Genomic DNA, 23,019 nt, shown 5'->3' with positions numbered 1-23,019 from the left:
GAGTGTTTGACCAGTTCTCAGCTTGTAGGCATTTCATAGTGAAGATGGAAAGATGCCAAACTGGGACAATGGGGGAAGAAAGTTTGTCATTCAGTAGTTTCCCCATAACTGTTGAGTTTTTTTGAAAACCCAGCTACTTATTTTAACAAGGGTATTGGGTACTAAGTATTTCTGAAAGTATTTTCATTCTGGCCTCAGAATGAAAATAGTTCACACTCAGAAAACAGGGAATAAAAATGCAATCAGGGGCCAGAGCAGACAGAGGTGGTTTTCCAGGAGTTACCAAAATGAGCACCATGCACAAATTGGTGATTTGATGTCCATCATTCCCATCCCCATGGAAAGGGCAGTAGTATTCTCTGTTGCTTCTACATTTTTTTCCAAAGGTTACAAGACAAGAATTGAAAATTAATCTGATGATACTTAGCTTGCAAGTTTTAGCATAACAGATTAAAATCTCTTTCAACCAATGTTCTTATATTTACAGATTCCAAAAATTGCCAAATTTCCCAGAAGCTTCTGTAAACTTTTTAACCACACTCACTGCTTTGCATACTTTTACAGACTTTTGTGGCAGTATTTAAGATATTCTTCAGCTAACATCAGAATTTTTTGCATGGCTTTTTCATGAAGTCTAGCTTGACTGATTTGCAGTTAGATGTGTGTATTTTAAGATGTGGGAGTAATCAGCAGAATTACCTGCACCTTATTCTTAGCACTCACCAAAAGAAACAAAAAAAATCCCTGGTTCGTTTACGTCTGGCAAAAAGCAGGGCAATGGTGGCAACCTGAATCCATCGTACCATGGCACCTCTCAGGAACACAAGACTTTTCTTCTTTGCAAAGACTATGGATCTGATTGAGCTGGATATTATAAACATGCATCTTTAAAAAAAATATATAAAAAATATTGACACCATTTTAGTAGACAGGGAAAACAATGAAAAACCTTCAGAAATGAAAATGAAGTATCTGTCGTACCTTTGAAAATTGCATTTTTCCTCCTTGTCAGTGTTTCTAACATTGTTCTAGAAGTCTGAAATTAAATGGTTTCTCTGCTTCTCTGTTGATTTGCCTTGGCTTCTTCCAGTTGGAAAGAAAATAATTTGTTTTCCTTTTTTTCTTCTTTTCCTATAATTGCAAAAGCCCCAAAAGGATTCCCTTCAAAGAAGTCTGATCTGTGATTTAACAAAATAGAAAATGTTATGTAAAAGTACTAAGAAATATTCTCATGGAAGCCTTTAGGGAACAAAAAGAGACAAAACCAAATGTTTTGGCCAACATTTCCAAAGGAAGATCTATAATTTTTGTTATTGTTATTTTTAGACTAATATTTTTTCCTCATTTAAGTTCATAAGAACCAACTTTTCATATGTGTCTTATGCCAGAGCCCAAGCTGGGAACAAGGTGTCTGTCTGCTCTTTAGCATTTGGTATGGTGGAGTCAAGGATCCTGAGGGGAAGTAACAAGATTAAAAGCAAGATTACAACGCTGGACTTCACAAGAGCAGGCTTTGGCCTCTTCAGGGATCTGCTTGGAAGAATCCCACAGGAATGTCCTTGGAGAGAAAAGGCGTCCAGGAGAGCCTGTTGATTTTCAAGGTTCCCCTCCTCCCAGCTCTAGGATATTCCATCCCAATGAGCATGAAATGAAGCAAAGGTTGGAGGGCTGTGTGGACAAACAAGGAGCTCGTGATGATTAAAATGTAAAAAGGAAGTGTGAGAGGTGGAAGTAGGGGCAGATGACCCAGGAGGAACATAGAGGCGCTGTCTGAGTGCGAAAGGATGGGGTAAGAAAAGTCAAAAGCCGCTGGAGTTGAATCTAGTGAGAGAAGTGAAGGGCAACAAGAGCAGCTTCTCCAGATTCATTAGCAGGAAGACTAGGGAAAATATGGGCTTGGCACTGACTGGGTCAGAAGACCTGGTGACAAAGGACATGGTAAAGGTCAAAGTTCTCAATGCCTTCTTTCTCTTGGTTTTTACTGTAAGACTGGACTTGAGCAATCCCAAGCCCCTGATACCAGAGGGAAAGTCCAGAGCAAGGAAGATTTGCCCTTAGTGGAGAAGGACTGAATTAGGAAGCACTTAATCAAACTGGACGCACTCAAGTCCATGGGACCTGATGGAACACACTCATGAGCACTGAGGGAGCTGGCTGATACAATTTTGAAGGCACTCTTGATAATCTTTGATAGGTCACGGCATTTGGGAGGGGTGCCATAGAACTGGAAGAAAACAAATGTCACTGTCTTCAAGAAGGAGGATCTGGGGAGCTACAGGCCAGTCAGCCTCACTTAGACTCCTGGGAAGATGATGGAACAATCCTACCAGATATAATTGCCAAACAAGGTGACTGAGAGTAGTCAGCACAGACTTTGGAAAGAGAAACTGTGCTTGATCAACCTGATAGCCTTCTGCAATGACTGTCTTATTGTGTTAGGTTATGTGATAAAGATCACCTGCACACCCACAAAGGAGCTCAGGAAGACAATGGCAGCAGGAGAGCCTAAGTAATATCCTGCTGGGTCACACCCAGAACAATCAACCCATCAAAGGCCCATCTGCCAAAATCCAGAGGAGCACAAGATCACAATGGCAGGTGGAAACCCAAACTGAGGACTCCTGAGGAACCATCATTTTGCCTGGGCCACTCCCAGGGCTGTCCCAGTAGAATCTCAGTCTCAGTGCCCATGCATGAAACCCATCGCTGTGAGTCATCAGGAGCATCAGGTCACCCTTCAGACTCACGGGCTTGTTAACCAGGGATGGGACATTTTATGAGATACAGGCAGAAGAAGTTTGGGATCACACAGGAATTTTTATGGCATGTGTAGAGGAGGAATGAAAGGTGGGGAGGGGGTGCAGGGGAGGTTGGATTATTTCGGGAGGAACGAGAGTGGAAAAATAGAGAGGTAAAGGTATAAAAATGGCTGGTGGCATGTAAAGAGTTGAATGATCAGTATGGTTTATCTGGCTGTGCCCTGCACCTGGAGCCTGTCCTGAGGGAGCTGAGGCTGTTCCATCTAGAGGACAGAAGGCTCAATGTCTATAATTACCTGCAGGAAAGGCTTACAAAGCCAGGCTTTTTTCAGTGGCACCCAGTGACAGCACAAGGTTCAACGGGCACAAATTTAAATACAGAAAATTATTTTTAAGCCAAAGTAAAAGGTTTTTGTGCACTCTGAGGGTGGCTGACCGCTGGAACAGGTTCCCAAGGAGGCTGTGGAGTCTCCATCCTTGGAGACATTCAAAACGCAACTGGACATGGCTCCCGGAAACTGGGTTTAGTTGCCCCTGCTTTGAGCAGGGAGGTTGGACTGGACGATCTCCAGAAGCTCTTGCCCACCTCAACAGTTTTGCAGTTTGGTGACCTTAGTGTAGCTGGGATGCAGCATAGCACAAGCTGGGAATGCAAAGCATCCTCTTCTCCACTGTCACCTACAGCTGCTCTGATTGGCAGAGGAATGGGTGAGTGTTGTCACTGGCTTCCAAAGGAAGGAGCAGAAGAGGTAACCAGGAAGCCCCCTACCCTGTCACCTTACCCTGGCCCACAGGTGATGGCAGGGGGTCTTTGGCTTCGCTCCCGGGGCTAGTGCTGCTCTGCAAGCACTGGGGGCACCTTCCTGCTGCTGTGCACCCCTCTGGCCCTTCACCCAGCCCCGAGGAACCACTGCCTCTTGGCTCATGTGTTGATGGGAAGCCTTTGCTTTCAGGTGGGTCAATTGGGGCATCCAAGGGTGCTGCAACAGAAATAAGATCCAGGAGTGAGGCAGCTTCCCTGCTCTGCCTAAGGGGATGGAGCCAGCAGCGTTTCCCAGACCACCATCAGCCCTTTCCTGGCCACACTGCTGCTTCAGGGGTGGAAGTCGGTCGAGGGGGTCTGGCTGCCCTCTTCACCCCCCCTCCCAGTCACAGGCCTGGCTCCTCTCTAGAGGCATCCCACTTTAGCACAGGATAAACATTATTTAATCTAGGAAAATTCTTCCAGATAGCTCTAGGCTGTTAAAAAAAAAAAAAAAAAGCAAAAAAAAAAGCTGACAGCTAATTTTGGGCAGTCGTTACTGTGAGAGTTAAAACCATGGGGAGTTTTATTGGCCTGCTGTGATACAAGTTAAATATAGGGGCACCAGGAATTTCCCTCTAGGCTAGATAAGTCCCACATAAAATATTTGAACTTTGCAGGCATGCACACCCCGTTAGGCAATGCCGAGCATTTCATCTGAGTAATAATATAATGAGGGCCTGCTCTCCAGTACTGCAGCAGCCCTGTGTGAGAGGGTGGCTGATTCCTTTGTCTGCATTTTATTCTTACACTCCTATACATGAGCTCTGCTCATCATCCTCCTTACTCCTGCCTGTGCATTCCTCCTCTTTGATCTTTCCCAGCACCACAGGAACCTAATTCACACTTAGTCCTTTGTGTGGAATTACTGAAGAAATTTCACCTGGGTTACTCCAACATTTTCACCAGCACACCTGGGAGAGTCATTTTATTTACAGATTTTTTTTAAAGTTCCAGAGTTCACTTTCTCATTCCTTGCAACTGCATGGGAAGTGTTTATTTTGCTTGGCACTCGGTGTAAATTTAAATCAAAATAAAATATGAAAAAAAAAAAGAGAGAAAGAGAGAATAAAATTAAAAAGACTGTAAGAGAGAAAAGGAATAAATAGCTATGTTTCCTGCTCCTAACTGAAGCAGCTGTTTGGGCTGTCCTGGAAGCACTGCATTTTGGATAAATCACAGACCTTCCCCCCTGTGTGGATACCTCGAAATCTCTGGAGAAATGCTACTGTTCCAGTGTAAACTACTACTTGCATGCAAGTAGCTGTGGATAGCTTGCAGCCTGAAAAGGAAGGGAACAAAAGATGTCTGGTATGAAAGAGCAGGTCAATTGAATTATTCCTAGAAACTTTTCAGATGCTTTTAAAATGAGCTCACTTTGTTAATTACTGCTTCTTTTTTTTATGGCTGTGTGTGCTGGTAGGGTAGAGGAGGAGCGTACTGCAGCCAGGCACTTACTTGGGTTTTGCATGCCTTACAACTTTGGCCAAAGAGAAATCCTCTCCTGATTATTTTTTTTAATAGGTTATTTAGGGGTTAGCTGAGATCCTAGATGCCAATGAAAAGATATGTATTGCTCCAAACACTTCCTGTCTTGGTAGCAAGCTACTGAGTGTATTAAATATATAATGTTTCCCAAAGGAAAGAGTATGCATGCAACAAATATGACTCTTAAAACCTGATATTTCTGGGGGATAAAGGAAGACAAACAGTCCCCATTAGCTTTCTTCCCCCCAACATGTGCATGTCACTGTGAATCAAAGTTCCCAAGTAATTAGATACCATAAGGATAAGGTGAATTTCCTAGAGAATATGGATTTTTAAGTAATGAGTACCTTTTCTCTCTTACATTATTCAATACAGATTTCCCCTTTTCTGCCTGCAGAAAACCTCACTGGAAGCATATTTTTGTTTGCCTTGGCCATATGGATGTGAGTGGGGTGACATGGTAGAGAGGTCTATGCCTGCAGGGCTGGGGCTCTAGCTGTAAAACTGCGACAGGAGAAGAAGCATTTTTGGGAGGACAGAGAAGGGAGGGGTGCTCTACTAAGGAACACCTACAGATTAACTGATTTTGAACAATCTTGAACATTGTGTCATTTGACATCTCAAGAAGAATCTTAACTAAATCTAAACTGTAGTGGATTGCTTCATTGAAGTCTGTGGAAATCTGTGCTGCCTGTGAACAAGCAGCTCAGAGGAACAGATTGTGCCCTAGTTCCCTTAGATGGGGGATTTCTTCAAGGGGAACCCATTTCTGCTCTTTTGGGGAAATGCTGTCCACTTTTTTGTCTCTGCTGCAGGTAAATGAATAATACAAACAGATAAGGAAAATCATAGCAAGCTAGCAACATCTATAGCAAAACTGAGAACATACATTTGTAGCTACTCCCAGGATTTCTTCCAGAGGTGATTATTTTGAAAAAAAACAAAAACAAAAACAAAACAAGCCTGTTTCTCTTTTTTTGTAAACTGCATTTTTTGACACACATAATTTAAAGTTTATCTTTATTCAGTTTTAGTCTTCTTTCAGTAAAATAAAAAGTAAAAATAAATATTTTTAACCTCTCCTTGTACCTCCAGCTTTTGGTACTTCAAGGGAAGCAAGTTTAAAGTGAGCATCTTGTACAACAAGGGAAAAGTTGTGTTCTCTCAATCATCTCTGCAGGTTTTCTGTTTCAGAAATATTATTCTGCAGCATTCTCCTGTGCCTGCAGGTATTAATAACACTGTGTCATTCAGACTATCAAATGAATTGACCAAACTAACTGCAAAGTAGAATTAATTGAACCTTCCTCACAGTTGAGTATCTTATCACCCATACACAGCAGGTAAGTTGGGCAACTGCTGTAAAAACTGAAGCCACGTGCATGTGTGTAATGGTGATAAACAGAAGTAATTAACGTGCAAAAACTTTTGATGCAAAGTTCCCTCAGGTACAGAATTCCTCCATCCTCAGGCTGTATGTCCCCTCCACCTTAAACCAGACGCTTTTACGGGTGAAAATACGAGGACTAAAAGGAAGGCACGGGCAAGAAAGGAGCCTGCTGGCCGCCTTGCAGCCACCTTGCCTGCTCGCTGATGGGCACCAGGGGACACGTCGCGCACCTCCTGCAAACAAAGCACGAAGCGACCGGCCGCTCTGAGCTCAGCCCCAGCAAACAAGCTCGAGTTATTCCGGTATTACTGCCCACAGAGGGAAAAACGGCGGAGCCAGGGGATCCAGGTACGTGCGCACCTTGTTGGGGAGCAGCGGGGAAGGGGCTCCCACGGCTGCGCTGTCAGAGCAGGCGCAGCAACAAGGGAGGGAGCAGCCTGTGAGTGTGACCTCCGCGGAGAAAGTGTCGAGTCAGCGGCAGCGCCCACCGCGGCGTGTGACGTTCTGCTGATGCTCTGCCCAGCGCCGGCTCTCTCGCTGCCTTCCTGCGAAACTGCCGGCGTCAGCCGTGCGGTTCGTTAGGTTCTTGGAAGTGACAGGGCAGGAAATTCTGATTGAAACACCCGTTTTAGGAGGCTTTTCTCGGTTTACATCCACTCTGCATCCCTCAGGGAAGCCGTGCCGTGACAAGTCATTTCGTTTTGCAGAGGATTTTGAGATTGCAAAAGCTGGTTTCGTTCCAAATTGGACTGAAACCTAAATTTCAACATTTTCCATGAAAGGGAAAACCCTTGGGGTCACTGCATTTCTGGCAGGCTGCTGGTGAAGGAAGGGTGCTGGAAACCCTGGGTTTCCCATCCCAGGGTTTTCTACATGACTGGCAGGACTGGGACCAGTGAACCTGAAAACCACAGGGTCTCCCACTTTACCAGTGAGCTGGTGATTCAGTTCATCATTCCCCAGCAGTCTGCATCGGTGAGCTCTGGAGAGCTTGGTGCTGTAGCCCTCAACCTGCTCTCACTCCTCCATGTGTGGGTTAGTCCAGTCTGCTGCTTCTGTCTGTTTGCTTCAAGGCTTTGGATTTCTAGGTGCATTCCCACAGCACAGACCCTCTCTGAGCACCCCTTCTGAGAACTGAGACCCTAGTACCCAGCTCTGCAGGGGTTTTGGAGTCGAGCACCAAGTTTACATGCAAAAACATTGTGGCTGCTTTGTCTGTGGTGCCAACTGAAATCTTTGTCAGTGCTTAACTTGACCTCCCTGTAATATCTTGCTGTCACTGATGCAGATCCTGAGGCTGGTGTCAGGTCTCAGAGACTCCCTGATGGCTTAATCAAACCCTTTCCCAGAGCACTAGCCCTGTGGGTAGTCTGGCAAAGTGCCTCCTCGGGGACACATGATAGCTGAAGTGTATACTGCAGCCTTTGCAGGAGGTTTCCAACCACATCCCTCCCTGCTCCTGCCACCCCCTCAACACTTTATTTTAGGCAGCACGACAGAGATATGGATCTAGGCAAAACAATAACATGTCTATGTGCCATATCATGCCTTCGTTTTCTCATCATGCTGGGACGTTCTTGAGTGCTTTCAGAGGCTGTGCTCTTGGGAGCACAGAGCCTCTTCTCTCTGGACCTGACCCTACCACATGTACCGCAGCAGTTTTCCTTCCTTTTTTGAGCTCTAACCCCTTCTTTATTTCAGCATGAGGATCAGAAAACCAAAGTGATCCCACTTGGCGCTATTTTTTTAGCACATCTGTCACACTGTCTCAACCTATCTAAAAGTTATTTGACCCTAGATGGGTCAGTGACCCATCTAGCCCCTTACCTAAGGTAGACCTTCAGCTCTCTTTCACACATGTATCTGCACACTTCATGCATTGCCTATGCACTAACCCTGGAAAAGGTCTCTGAAAGCAAGAGGTCAGACAGCAATCAACAACTGGACATTTTCTGTAATCAGAGTTTCTTTAGAGGATTCAGTGTAGATGAGTCAACATTCTCCAATGGGCAGAAAATACATCCTTTAGACAGTTTCTGACCACAGAAAACCACTAAGTGCTGTACTTGTGATTCTCTCCAAGAACAAGCATGCCAAACTGAAGTGACTGGAAGAGGGGAAAAGGTTGTCTGAGCATCTTCATCTTCACCTGAAGCCAGTGAGGGTTGATGATGCTTAACGTTTCTGGAAAATAGGCCTAATGTGCACCAGGTTGTGTTAGTGTTTAGCCAAGAGCTTAGGAAGCATAGTCTTTTCTCTCCCTCTGCAGCTTTGGGGCAATCTGTTTTCTTGCAACAACACAGAACAGTACTAAGGATTTATATGTTTTTCTGAATGGTGGCAGACACTTGATGGAAACCTCCATATGTAGGTCTGGATACAGCTCTGCTTCTTCTTATTTTTTTTGTTTATTTGACCATCTAGAGACTTTTATGGGAGGAGACCAGAAGGGTTTATCTTGTTTAACTTGTCACAACCTAGGCTGCAAGAGGTTATGGGAGTGGTGTATAAATACTGGGTAAACAGTGGAAAGATCATTGACACTGAAGGACAATGTTAGCTAAGAAAAGCTCAAGCTGGAAACGAGGTGTCTATAAATGGACTGTATCTTTCTAAGGGAAAGAGTTTTTCACCCCCTTCTTTTTAAGGACAGAGCTTTATCATTTATTCATTTAAGATACAGCATGCCTGGCAGCCACAGCAGGGAGCAAAAATCAGACACCCAGAAAATCTTCCCAGCTCTAAGGTCCTATAAGTATCTTTTCTGCAAAAGCCTGTGCTATTGAACGGATAGAAAGCTGCCAGAAAAGGAATGCTATTTGAGCCTAAGCCTGCTCATGGTGAATTCATTTGAAAATTCAAGCAGATGATTTCAGGGTAATTATTATTATGTTGCTTGCTTAGCTGCAGCTGTGATTTCCTTTTTGCATAGTGTAGACAGAGCTTCACAGAATGTTTCCCAGCACCTTCTGTGATAATTGACAGCTTTATGTAAACCCTGCCTATTGTTTCAGATAGCACAACATGTTCTTAATTGTATGTTTCAGATTAGAAATGGATTGAAAAATGTAAAGACAAATAAAGCACTCAAGGCTTTAGGTTTTGTTTCACTTGTTCACTTTTTATATATACTCTTGGGTATATTCTGGTGTTGAATGGAAGCTTTGTGAAAAAGCTGAGAAAAGATCATGCTTCCCCAAAATTCAACCAGTATGTTGATATTGGGCTGTACATGAGTAAATGAGAGACTTTTTCTATCCATATTTCCTTTGCCCTGTTATCTTTGGAGATTATTTATCTTTAATAAGGTGATTGCACTAAGAAAAAAAAATAAAATATGCAGGGCTAGATTGTGCCACCTATGCAGAATGGTGTGTAGGAATCTAATGATGTTTTTTCCTCAAAAAAAGGTCCCACAATCATGCAACCTGCCCCTTGCTAGAATGAAGGCTGAAGACATGCTAGCCTTCTGCAGAAGGTTTGCTGTGGGAATGGGATGGGCATAGAGTTGCTTGAGACATTAAGCTCTAGGAGAAAAATGAAATCATGGCCTTTAGTGAAAGAGAGGGAGACCTACAAGATATAACAACACTGGTTGAGGCTCTGTGCCCAAGGTACACGACCTCAACAGCAAATGTGCAAGCTGACCTCACTGCCATGGCTAATAGCACCCCAATTAGCTACAATGGAGGCTTTGCTAAAGCAAGTTTGAGGAGGACCATATAGATGCATGAGAGTAATGCGGCAAGGAGACGTAAAAAGCAGGTGGAGATGACAGGAAGAAAGGTGTGGATGCAGAGTTCCTCTCTGCATTAAAATAATTCTTGCTAAACAGGCTTGAATGGAGGATTGCAGGAGTTATATTTTTTTTTAATTGGACAACAAAACAAAATTTGAAACACCATCTCCAACCCAGTAGACCAGCAATAATCAGAAAGCCAGAGAATACTGTATGACACTGGAAAGGATTTTATGCAGATGATGTAATTCTTTCTTTGAATGAATGCTATTAATCTACATCTGAAGCGTAAAACCATGAGGTAATGGAATACATTAATTCCTGCAAGCTGCCAGTGTCTTTAGGCCAGTGATTACCAATGTTTTCAGAGCCAGCCTCTTAGCATTTTCCCTCCTTGCCCTTGTCCTCAGTGGATAACTTCCACTTTTGCTCAGAGGTTCCCCTTTCAGCTTTCCATCAGCCAGAGCCTTTGCTGCTACTTCCTCTCCTGTGTCTCAGCTCCCCAGGCTCCTACTGCTTTTTCCTACTGCCAGCTCCAAGAACAAGCACACAGATCCCAGCAGAACTTACTCATTCGGCCTCTGTGGCCTGCTGAGCCTCCCTGTCAATGTGGACATACCTTGCTAGCTGGGCAGAGAAGTCCTATCCTGAGTTGCTGGAATTGGTCCCCTTGCTCAGCTGCAATAGTGAAAGGGAAGGTGAACGCAGAGGATGTGAGTGGCATTTTTTCCATCACAAATTAAACAAGGGTGTGGGAGCTCATTATTGTGTTCTTCCAGGTTCTCAGCTTTTGCTCTGGAGGGAACCTCAGGGGATTTTCACAGCATTATGCAAATGACCTTGCAGAGCAAGCTATTAGCATTCACTAAGTATATCCAATAGTAGTAACTTAAGCTGAGGCAATAACCCTTCCATTAATGTTTGGGTTTTGTGTTGTTGTTGGGGTTTTTCTGGGGGCTTGGTTTGGTTTGCTTTGGGGTTTTTTTGTGGGTTTAACAATCTCCTTTGGAGCAGATTCTTCCACAGGTGATGTAAGTATAGGCTGATAACTGATATTCACTGCAGGTTTTACAGTAAGGTATTAGAAGAACAAAGACAGTCCTGGCTATTTTTATAGTGGTGTAAGTGCCAGGTCTCTGACCCCAAGGTCTGGCCTGCCATTCCCTGGGGACCAGAGCTCAAACTCTGTATCTCAAGCTGTAAGCAAGCAAGAGAATTTTATTTGTGCAGCTGACATGCTAAGGTACTTAAGGTGCCTGAGATCAGGTGAAGATGTCTGCATGGGAAGAGCCAACAACAGCTCCCAGTCATGCCTAGGGTGAAAGGAACAAAACCAGACTGCTTCTGTAGTTCTAGCTGCAGGCTTTCTTTAACAGAGCTAATTACCCACATCTTCAGAGCACCCTTCTTTCCATCCTTTGCAATCCATCCACTGTAAAGCAGTTTGGAGGGAGAAGCTGTGGTAGAAGAGACTGGGAGCCAGGTTTTAAGGGATGAGTGAGATAGATGAAGCTAAGAGGAAGATGACAAGCTTGATACGGAGATGGAGCCTAAGGGAAAAGGAGAACAAGGATGAGAACTGGGAGAGGGGAGTCAGAACCAGTTCACCAGTGTGAGACTGTTTGGAAAATCAGTTCAGCAGTGGGACAAGGGCAAATGGTTAGAACAATACAAGGCAGAAGCCTGGAGCTGGACAAAGGATCTACAGAGGAACAGACTTTTTAGGAGAGCTCTGGAGTAGTGCTGGGACTGTCTGAGCAATGAGGGAGAAGGCAGAGTATTAATCTGGGTCAGCGAGACTGCAGTAAGGGGATGCTGGTAAACGAGAAGGACTGAGGGGCAGAAGAGACTCAGTGAAGGGAAAATGTATTTGGGCAAGAAGCCTGGGGTGGGGATTTGCAGCCCAAAGGAGGGAGAAAGGAAAGCATTTGACTAGCAAGGAGCAATGGATAGGGCTAAGGAGTGCACAGACAGAGAAGAATCAAAACAGAAACATTATAATAGGGTCAGATGGAGCCAATTCAAGCCTGAGAAGGAAAAGCAGAAGAGCTTGCATGTGCCTCTTGTAGCATGTGTTTCTTTGGTTCATCCTTTCCAGTGTCAGCAAATAGCACTGAAGTGACTGGCAAAGAGAGAAAAAGAGTGTGTGTGTGTCACACAACTGTGCATCCATACAGAGACAGGCCCTGTCAGATATACGTGGTCAAACACTGGTGGAAATTGTCCCTTAGCTCATGTGGCAGATCTCTTCAAGACCATTAAACAGGTTCCTGTGTCCTCGGGTACTGAGAGACCACAAAAGCACATTTCTAGGTTTTCAATGTGCTTTTATAAACCTAGGAAATAATGTAATTTTGTGGTTTGGGTTTTTTTCTTTTATTAATGTGTAAAAAAATCAAGCTCTTAGCCATTGGACAATGCTAGAATTAAGGCTGTCTATGCAGCAAAATTCTCTCAGCCATGATACTTACACTTTAATTGGATGATCATACATACTTTTTCCCCTCAGGACCTTCCTTTGCTGAAGGTGCAGGATTGATCTGCCCTGGAATGGATCCAAGCTTTACAGGGTCCCGTTTTGTTCAATACAGAAGGTGGCAAGTGTGTATTGCCTGAGACAAAGGAACCAGGAAGAATGTCTGAGCTGTATCTTGCCCTGGAAAAATAAAAATCTTGGTTCTGTTCTAATTCCTAGATGATGTTAATCAAGTTTTGACAGTTTGACAGCTTATTTAAGAAAGTTTGTTTCTTACCTTCTGTATTCTAATCTTCAGATGCTGATGCTTATAACAAAAGTCAGTGTAAGTTGTTCCCCAATCAAGTAAAGTGCTGTAAAGTAAAATGCTAGAGCTTCTGAAAAAAATCAAACCGTGCATTTAAAATTAATGAACAAATGGGTATTTGTAATAACTACAGTGGTGGGAGTTATAGATATTAGTAATTCTGTCTCCACCATAGGATTTGAATGGCACCATTACTAAGGCTTTGGTACCATGCCTTGAGCAACATGGTGAAAAAGAAATATTGAACAGGAGCTCATTAATGGTGCAATCAGACACAATGTTCTGGCTGCAGCAGATCCTGTCTCATGGGTTGCTGACCCCTCAGATCTGCTGGCAGAACAGCACATCTCGCTGTTCCTCACTTTTGCAAAAATGATCTGGCTGAGTGGGGGCAATTTGGCCTGCCCTTTAAAAGCATATACACCTTCCTTCCCCCCAAAAAACACCCCCTCAGATAATTTGACAGATTTTGACTTAGGAAATTACTACAGATGCAGCTGTGCTGGCAGATCAGAAAGTGTGATTATATCCCTGGCAGAGGAGGGATGATGAGCAGCTGGTGGTAGAGCCAGGGCAGTAGACTCTTGCTTGGGACGAGCTGTGATCAAAACATGTCTGACCCTGCTCCACTGGAGTCCCACCCTCAGCAACATGCAGCACACGGGGTGGCCTTCACCTAGCGTGAAGGAGCATGATGTTGGTTTCCAATGATTTTCCACGTCTCCAACCCTTTTCCAGGTCTCCAGCCTTTCTAGTGGTCTTGCCTAACTGTTGAGAGGTGAGCTTGACAGATGAATTGTGCTTTCTGAGTACATTTTTATGTATAAGTACACCTGAAATGTGTGTTACATAAAATAAATGTGTGTCATGTATATGTATGACTTTCCACAGAAAAGTACATTTTTTGGTACATTTTCTTTGCTATGCACTAGGAAATGCCCAAGGGGCAGATGAATCAGTCCTATGGCACGGCCAAAATCACAATGAGTCGATCAAGTGGACCTCACAGGGAACATTTAAATCCCATAGGTATTTTAGAGACACTTAGTAACTTCTGGTGCTCCTTAAATATTAACAGCTGCTCTGGACTGTTGGAGGAACGATAGTTTGGAAAGCTTTCTGTGCATATCCATGACATAACTGTGTCTCAGTTGAAGAGGAATGCTTCCTTTAATCAAATCATTGTGCAACATGTCTGATTCACCATGGAGCTGCTAAGTAGTGTGTCCCAACTCTCTGTATCACATACAAGAGGGGTAGGAGGGGCGAGGGTGAAGTGGAAAAGGGAAATATGTTTATTAAGCCATGTTCTTACTCTGAATCTTAGGCCAGTGGTGGACAAAACCAGTTTCCTAATGTAAACTGGAGTCTGAAAGCTTCTTTCATTTGTCCCAATAGCTGTTGGCCCGAAGAACAGTTGTAAGGAGAAGCAAATAGGCTGAGTGCAGCAACCAAGTATTGACTGGATATTCCAGTCTTAATCCTTCTGCTATCCTTAAAGAAGATATAAGGATATACAAGGTGATCTGCTAACTTCATGATAGCAAGTTAGGCAGCTTCCCCAGAGCGAAGCCAGATGGCTTTCAGGACATTTTGGGTTGTCTCTGTTATGCCAAAACTGCATTGCAGATATGTGGGCTGAGCTGGGAAACATGCCCCTCTGGCGTAGTATTCCTTGAGTGATATTCGTGTATAAAATGCTTCTGTTTTGATTGAGAAGGATTTACCAACTGAAAGGAGGTTTAACATTGGCAGAACTGTAATTTCCACCGACCGGTATGGCTTTTCTGAAAGAAAAACACTGAAAGAAAGACTGACAGGTAGTTACAGCTCAAGATCCATGTTATGGAACTTTAAAAGACAACATGAGGTGCAGCACTACAGTGTCATGGGTGTCTTGTGCAGGCCTTAAAATGGCTTACAAGACCAAAAGGGCCTGGGACACTTTACCAACACCTAAACCTCCCTGTGGCATGCTGGAGATGATCACCTGGAAGAAATGTCAGTTGAAGGGACTATCCACGTGGTAACCATTCACATTGTGTATAAGTGGTGTGACTGATTTTTGTAGTCCCACACAAAAGTAGACTCTTCTGAACCATTGTCAGCCTGTGAAAAGCTTCCAAAGATGAAAGCTGCTGTTGAAAAGCTAACGTGGTGGCCAGCTTCCAGCTTGGCATCCACTGCTGATGTTCCATCTACCTAAAATTGCCATTATAACATAGTTAGAAAAGGCGTTTTTCATTTCCTGCTCTGCACTGATGTGTAGAGTTACTGTGTGCTGTTAGCAACTAAGTGCTGGTTTTCACTTCAGAAACAGATGCCTTTTATTGAACGCTGGATCCTGGCAGCCCCTCCATAACTATGGAGATGGAAAATGGTATGAGAAGCTCCCTGGACACAAATGTGCATGTATGGTGCTCTTTCCATCAACCTTAGTTTTCTTTTTTCACTCTCCTCAGTTTTAGTTTCTCAGACAGGAGGCTTCTCTACCAATATGACCACACTCCTCCATTATGAAGAGGAGCACTCTCACATGCTGGAGAAATGCAGCATGTGAGAAATGTGCTCAGCTGCAGTCCCTGCCCAGACCTTCTTCCTTAGTGAAACTGTTGGTGTAAGAGCTATGGGCTGCTCTGTAGTTTCTAAAATATTTCAAACCTCCTCCATCAGGACAGGCTATGGAGCCTCCAGACTTTACAGCTCAGAGCATGATGGCCACTCTTAGTGGAGATCAGTGGGAATCTGACTCAGTTTCTCTGAAGCTGTTTCAGAAAGTGAAACTGCCCTTGTCCTCTCCCTGGGTAATCCCCTCCTACCAGTGGTCATGAATCACCCTAGAATAACACTTCTGTACAGATGATTTTGAAGTTCTGTTGAGTCATCTGTGCAATCTGCGAGGGTTGGCTGTACACTTGCTCCAGAACAACCTAGAGGGAACTGCCTTGTGCCATGCATGGCTCATGGTGTCCCACAGTGCTCACATGCAGCAACGTGCACCGTTCTTCTTTGGCACCCCCATCTTGCTTTTCAAAGCTTAACACCCCTTTTGCAGCATTCTTGCTTTCCAGGTTTTAATTGAGTCAGGTCATAAGCACGTGTTTACCTTGCTACTATTTCTGCTGGTTGAAGATATTGCTGCCTCAGGTATCGCTTATTGTTCCTGTGCCGGAGTTCACCATTCCCACCGATCTGCCAGCAGGTGGAAATATGTTTACATGCACCATTTGCTTCCTTACAGAATTAACTGAATTAACTTAAACCACTAAAGAAGGCGGTCCAAACTAGCCCACATGCAGTGGAGCATCTTAGGGAGTGTCCACACAACCCCTTTTGCTGCCAAAGGAAGAGCTGTAAACTCCATGTGGGACACTAGAGCGGGTAGAAGACATTTATCCACAGCCTTGAAATCCAGCTAACTTCAGCCTGGACCATTGGAGGTGATGCTAGGGCATGGATCAGGTTTAAAATATTAAAATAATCCAATGTAAACTAAATCAAAATCTAATTACAAAAATTTGCAACAAAGAGGGAAGAATGCATGTAGCATCTGAACTCTGTTAAAGGATTTGCATTTGTACGGGAACATTTGCAAAACTAAATGTTTTAAAAATTGTTTCAGATTATTTGGCCAGAAATAATTATGGCATAAAACCAGACTGTAAGTACAGAAAAAAACTAAATTAAGCTAGAACATGAGGTAAAGGAAGTTACTCATAAGAATAATTGTTTTCTATTTAATATACTTTTTTTTTTTTTTCAGCAGCCCTGAAACGTCTCGTTGCAGAATAATTAGAATATAACCGTGCCCCAGGAAACCCAGCAGTTGCAAGCCTGATCCTGTGTGTGTGTGTGTGTGCATGGATGTCTGCCTGTACATTGCTTGTAACAACCTGACTGATGGCAAGTGTCTGGGGAATTGAATTTTTTTCTCAAAATTCAAGCTATTTCAGAATTAGGTGTGGGGTTGAACCTGGTGTCAGATAATCACTACTGAGAGCGAAGAGAAGGCAAGCAGCACGTGAATTAGTTTTTCAGTTGATTTAAACTTAGGAAAGACTACAGGTGCCACTGAAGAGCAAAAATATTATACAGCAGCTTGGAAAGGTTACTCTTGTAGAATTGAAAGATTGAAGGTGGCATCAGTTTGGGGGAAGTAGTCTAAAAAGTGAAAATAACAGGTAGTAATGGGAGTAGAATGCAGTAACACAAATAAAAAGAAAGCACGTAGGGAGCGCAGAAAAATTCTTTCCAGATTTATGATGATTTGCAGCCAAGCAAATTAAGAAGTCCCTGAAGAGATTTTAAAGTAGCCTGGATGTAAATCTGAATGCAGGCCATATTATTTGCAGCTTGGAGTTCTTGTTTAAAATACTTGCAATCCCTTTATTGCAGCTGTGGCTTTCTTTAACTTTTCAATCGTTTGCTTGCTGTGTGGCACCAGATACACTTCTAGAGTTAAGGTCTATTTCAAGCCTCAGAGGACCTAAAAACATGAGCCATATGCTTGGAAATTAAGAGATGGGGCTTAAGAAACATAATATTAACATGGTGACATATACATGTGATATATATAGACACATAGAGATACATTATTATGTTATATGTACACAAATGTGTTTCTCAATTTCTTTTGCTCAGTCTCTCCATCAGAGCCCTGAGAACGCTAACAGTCCTTAATGGACCTGACCAGTCTCACCTGGGACCTCCATCCACCCACCTTAAAGGGGCTCAGAAACCCTTCTAAGCTCGGCTGGGGACTCTCAGCCTTTGAGTGGGCTTTTTGGAGACATATTAGTCTCCAGCTCAGCCTGCCTAGGCCTGGGTGTGGAGTTCTTTTCTCAGGAGCTCAATGTGTGGATTGGTTTCTTAGTTTCAACTCTGCTTCTGGCTTGCCATCCCTTGGAGAAAAAGACCTACTCTTGTTGCTCTCTAATACTCTTCAAGTACCTGTATGAGTGTGTAGAGATGAGATACTGTGGCCATCACTACCAAAATGACAGAAGATGGTGACTCCTGTCTACAACACAGAAGCACTATGACTGAAATCACCTTTTTTTCCTTAATGAAGAAGGAGCTGTCTCTAACAGGCTCCTCTTCTCCTGGAGGCAGGAAAGTAGCAACAGAAGGCAGAGGTAAGGAACGGAAAACTCTGGCAACACTGTTACAGTATCTTCAATGCAGGAGAAAATCTAGATAATGCTTTTATTTTCAGATGTGTAGATCTGTGGTTCAGATTTGGCTAGAGAACTTTGCCCACAAATGCAGATAATAATGTATTAAATGCTTTTGCCTCACTGATTTGAGCCTGCAAATCATTGCAATCATTGCTTGTCTAGGTAAGGAGTATGCACTGATGTTGCTCATGCAAGTGTTTCCAGAGCTTGCTGTTTAGGTTGTGCTCACTGTTACTTATCAGTCAGACCAATTCACTTGGATTTTTATAGGTCAAGGGAACTGGGACTCTGCAGTTGATGGTATTGCTGCAGCAGACTTCCAGAATCATCTTTGGATTACTTTTGGTTATTGCATCCAGTCAACTCCACAATATCAAGGAATGTTTTTGGTCTTGGTAGTAACAGTACTGGGCAGCAAGTCCCAAACCTGAAAACAAGGAGCAGTCATTTACACCCCCCTGTCCTCTGTGCTTCCCTTGAGAATTGCTTAAGAGGCATATATACACCACATGGTCAGGCAAGGGGCAGGATGATGGAGAAGTGAGTGAAGGAAGATTCAGTCCTTCTTCTCCTAACCTGCAGCTTCTCAAAAGATGCATCCAGGTTGGGGAAAATAACGTGGAACACATTTCCTCATGCAACACAGGTAGAGGTAAGGTTCTTTGAAATTGAAAGAGAGAAATAGTGTGGAGAACAACTAAATAAAGAGAGAAAACACACAACAGCTAGATGGGCACTGGGAATGGGATCAGGGATTGAAGGAGTAATAAAAGTGTGTAAGTGGAAAAGGTATTAAAAAAACCCAACAACTTAAGAAGCTTATAGGCAGCTGGAAGGAAAACAGGGGAGATGCAAAGGTGGAAACTACAGCTTTGGCTTTCATAAACCAGACTATAATTATCATGCTTGCTTCATTCTACAGTTCATAGCAGTGGAGGGAAATGTTTGTTCATCTCTTGGTTTGTGTGATTAAAATGTTCTTGGCATCAGCTTTGGTTTTAATGTGATTGGTTTTTAAACATAATTAGAAGCATTTTTACAGCTTTGTGTATTTCTATTTAAGAGACAACAAAAGTAATGCACAGTTGTGTTTTTTACCAGAGAAGGATCTCTAAAGCATTACCCAGAATGGTGCTAGAGTCTTGATAAGAAGACCATGTGTGGAGGAGCACTGCAGAACTGGCTCTGAATTTTTGCAGAAAATACCTCTGACTCAACAAAGAGCACAACCCGTGGTTTCTTAGCCCCACTGATCTTGGTGCTTTGTTGTGCAAGCTGTTCACAGGATAAGAGATATGAAATGGAGCCCTAGCTGGGGGGGAGGAGAGGTTCAGTTATGTTTCAGTTCTCTATGAGCTTTTTTGATGCAGTAACATTCACTTTCTTTTCTGTTTAAAGTTTACTGCTGAGGCTACAGTAAGATAGATCATCAGGGTCTCTAGGTATGAGTGGTCCCACTAAGCGAAGAGGGTAACTCACATGCTCAAATGATGCCTGTAAAACTTGATACAAGAAGCATTTAATCATGTGCTCTGGCTTTCTGAGAGCGCACTAGTGGGACTTAACAGACATGCAAATTCTTTCCAGAAGATAGGCAGAGGAAAAATTACTCCACAAGGGAAATCCCTCTCTAGAGAGGGATTCACAGCTGTGCTATGTACTCTTCCCCCTCTCTGTACTCTGGTGCCAGAAGCCTTTGAGAAGCTGAGCTGCTCTTTGCAAGCTCCTCTCCTATTTATGCTCAGCATCTGCCTCACATGGCTGGGTCTCTTTATCTCAGCAAGCCTGGCCTTCATGCTGGATTTCTTCTGGTCAGGTATTGACCTGGGCTTTTGTCACCTCTGATGAACTCAGTATTTTTAAAAAGTGAGTGCATGCCACGTTTGAGATTTTACAGGCTGGCCATCCACTCCTCCTGTGGGATTTCTATGGCAAGAATATAATTTACGTATCTCAGAGGAACCATGCCAATTTAAGCCAGTGGAAGATTTGATGTCTTGTCTTGTGCTTTTGCTTGTGTTGCCATAAGCTCAGCTCCAAGTTTAATTGTGCATCACTGCCAGTTTCTCGTCTCCACAAATACACGCACATTTAGTTCATCGCTATTTTGATTGTTCCACAATCAAAATAAGGTGTTTTATATTTTTGTGACATAGAAAAGGCCCTAAAGCTTGTTTGTAAAGAATGGGCTGGGGAATGATTTACCTCTGAAGGAAACAGAGTGTGTTTTTTTTTTGTTTTGTACCTCTTCTTAAGCCAACCAACAGCTCTGAGGCCTCCTATTACACGCTAAAGCATGTTTTGATGTTGCCTTTCAAGATGCTACAGTGTTTAGATAGAATTGTGAAATGTCTTGGTCCTTATTGGTGTAAATCGGCTTCAACTGGGATAGGACAAGCCCATGGCACAACTTTCTGGAAGAGGTGCAGTGTGCAGCTGGAACAGAAAAAGGAGGGACTGCCAAGCCAACCCAGGGAAGCACCCCAGCCAGGAGGGGAACCAGGCTGGATGTCAGCATTTTGGGCCACCTAGCAGCCTTCAGCCAGCCTGTGAAAAACAAACCCAAAATACTTCTCTCCTTACTGCAGTGAGAAGCCAACCTTGAAACAGGTTTCTTATTCATATCACAATTGCTCTCCTATGTCTAGTTTTCCTATCTCTTGTACGCTAGGTAGGTAATTGTTTATTGATGTGTGTAAAAGGGGACAGGATACAGTCATGCTGCTGTGACAGGGTTTTGGAAAATAAGATCCATGGTTTTGACAGTGTTGGCCTTGTGAAATCTTGGGACAGCTGCAAAACTGCGAGTGCTGTGTTTTCAACTTGTGTTTGTTTGCTAAAGCATGCCTTGAAAAATTCCTGTGCTCCTCAGCATTAGAGCCTGACACATTTTAGCCTTAGTTTAAAAAGATTGAACAGAATCACTGGCCACAGCTGGAAGAAATGATTTTTCAGGAGACCCCACAAACCAGGAAATTGCATAGCAGGGTTATTAACAGAAAGACACCAAGATCATTCAAAGCAAAACCATACAGTTAATTATTGCTGTAGCCATCTGGATTTAAGGAGGATGGAATGACTTCAAATGATAGAAATAGCACAGCTTACAGAAGGTGCTCTATGTCTGGCTTGTGCTGCACCATTGCAAATACTCTCTGTTATTTGAATGCCACTTCATAGTTGGGGGAACAAGGCTAAAGGAACTTGAAGCTTTGTTGTTGATCTGTGCTTAATGATCTGCAATATGCCTGGCAAAGTAAACATCCCAGTAATCAAGACATTTTAACTTGTTTGAGATTTTTTCAATAGAATGGCAATTTGTTTTTTTTTCCCCTCTTTGTGGATTTCTTATATTCACATCTGCACTGGGAAGGAGGAAAGGGAAAATGTGTCCAGAGAAAATAAAAGGAAGTAAAACGTAATTAACACTGCAACCTCTGAGCTGTTAAGTTCACTTAATACACTCAGAATGCTATATTTAAAGGAACTCTTCCATACAGGTCTGTGGCAAGCATAATACTAGAGTGACATTGAATGGCAAAAATACTTGGGGAAGAAGGCATGGGATTAAATGCTTTTTGGTCATTCTGATACGTTAAAATATTTATGATTGAATTTAAAGAAAAACATACCACTGAAAGCATCCTGGCAAGGTGCACTTGTGTTAAGTGCATATGTGTCTTCTGTTTCTTTAACAGATAAAATAAAAGGCTCAGCAAAAAAATGCTGGCAAACCACAGCATATTTAAATGAACATTTGAGAACCTAGAGCTACTGAGAAAGAAAGATCAGAGTGAACTGGTGAGCTGAGGTGAAGGGGAGATGCAGTGGAAAATATGAGCAACTTCATGAAAAAAGTTTAGAGATGGCAAGAAACCTGTCTAGATCAGTTAGGAGTAAAAATACACAGGTGCAAGGAAGTAAAAGGGCTGTACAAGTACAGAGCCTGCTGATCTACAGAGCTCTTTCTGGAAAGACAAGCAATTTTCAGTGCGAAAAAAAAAGCTCTGGCAATTGCTTTTCATTGCTACATCTACACAAACTTCAGAGCACCAGCCCAAGCTCAGGCTTGCCTTGTGTTTGGACACAAGTCTCTGCTCAGGCCCTTGGGTGAACTCCATCTCGGGGAGGAAGAAGGGAGTCTGAGCTGGCTCAGCCCTTTCATGGAACCCCAATGGTATCACACCCTGTGCTGCAGATGAGCCTTTGCCTTCTCCCAAATCCTCCATCCCTGATTTCATTATTCTGTGTGGTAATTATCTCCCTCCCAGAAGGGATTAGTGTCACATCCCACAAAGCCATTGCTAGATGTGTGGTGTGCTGAGTACGTGGTGTTCATCTCATGGCAGTGGCCCAACCTGCTCCTCATCCTGCTCCGTGCAGGTCAGCAAGAGCACAGGCACAGTACATGTCAGTCACCAGGGCTGCCTTTTGGAGAAAAAGGCAGTCTGGTTTTAGTTTCTTCTTTCTCCTTAGACTTTGGCATGTCATCATGGAGGGTCTGGCTGGGCAGGGAGTGTGGCCGGCCTGAAAGTTGCTGAGGGTGAGTCTCTTGCTCTCGGCCTCACTGTGTTTCTCAGCAAGGAGAAGTCTCCTAGTCTTGCCAGAGCTTCCAGCACTGAAGGAGACTTCAGACAGACTCTGCTAGAAAAAAAACTCCTTAGTGGGTGCTTCACCCTGTGGCCCATCTCTTGTCTGATCTCTTTTCCTGTGACCAGACATATGAGGCCTCATATGCCAGGAGGAAAGAAGGCTGATATCAGGCTGCAGTGGTGGTTTAGGTGGAGTGAGGAGTGCTTCCCTTGCCTGAAGGAGCTGTTTCTGGGAAAGCTCTCCTGTGATTACCCCTGGGAGAGCAGCACAGCTGTTGAGGCTCTTCCA

The sequence above is a fragment of the Apus apus genome, chromosome 2, assembly GCF_020740795.1.
Source record: "Apus apus isolate bApuApu2 chromosome 2, bApuApu2.pri.cur, whole genome shotgun sequence".
NCBI classification, from domain to species: Eukaryota; Metazoa; Chordata; class Aves; order Apodiformes; family Apodidae; genus Apus; species Apus apus.
Note: the sequence above shows the minus strand (reverse complement) of the source record.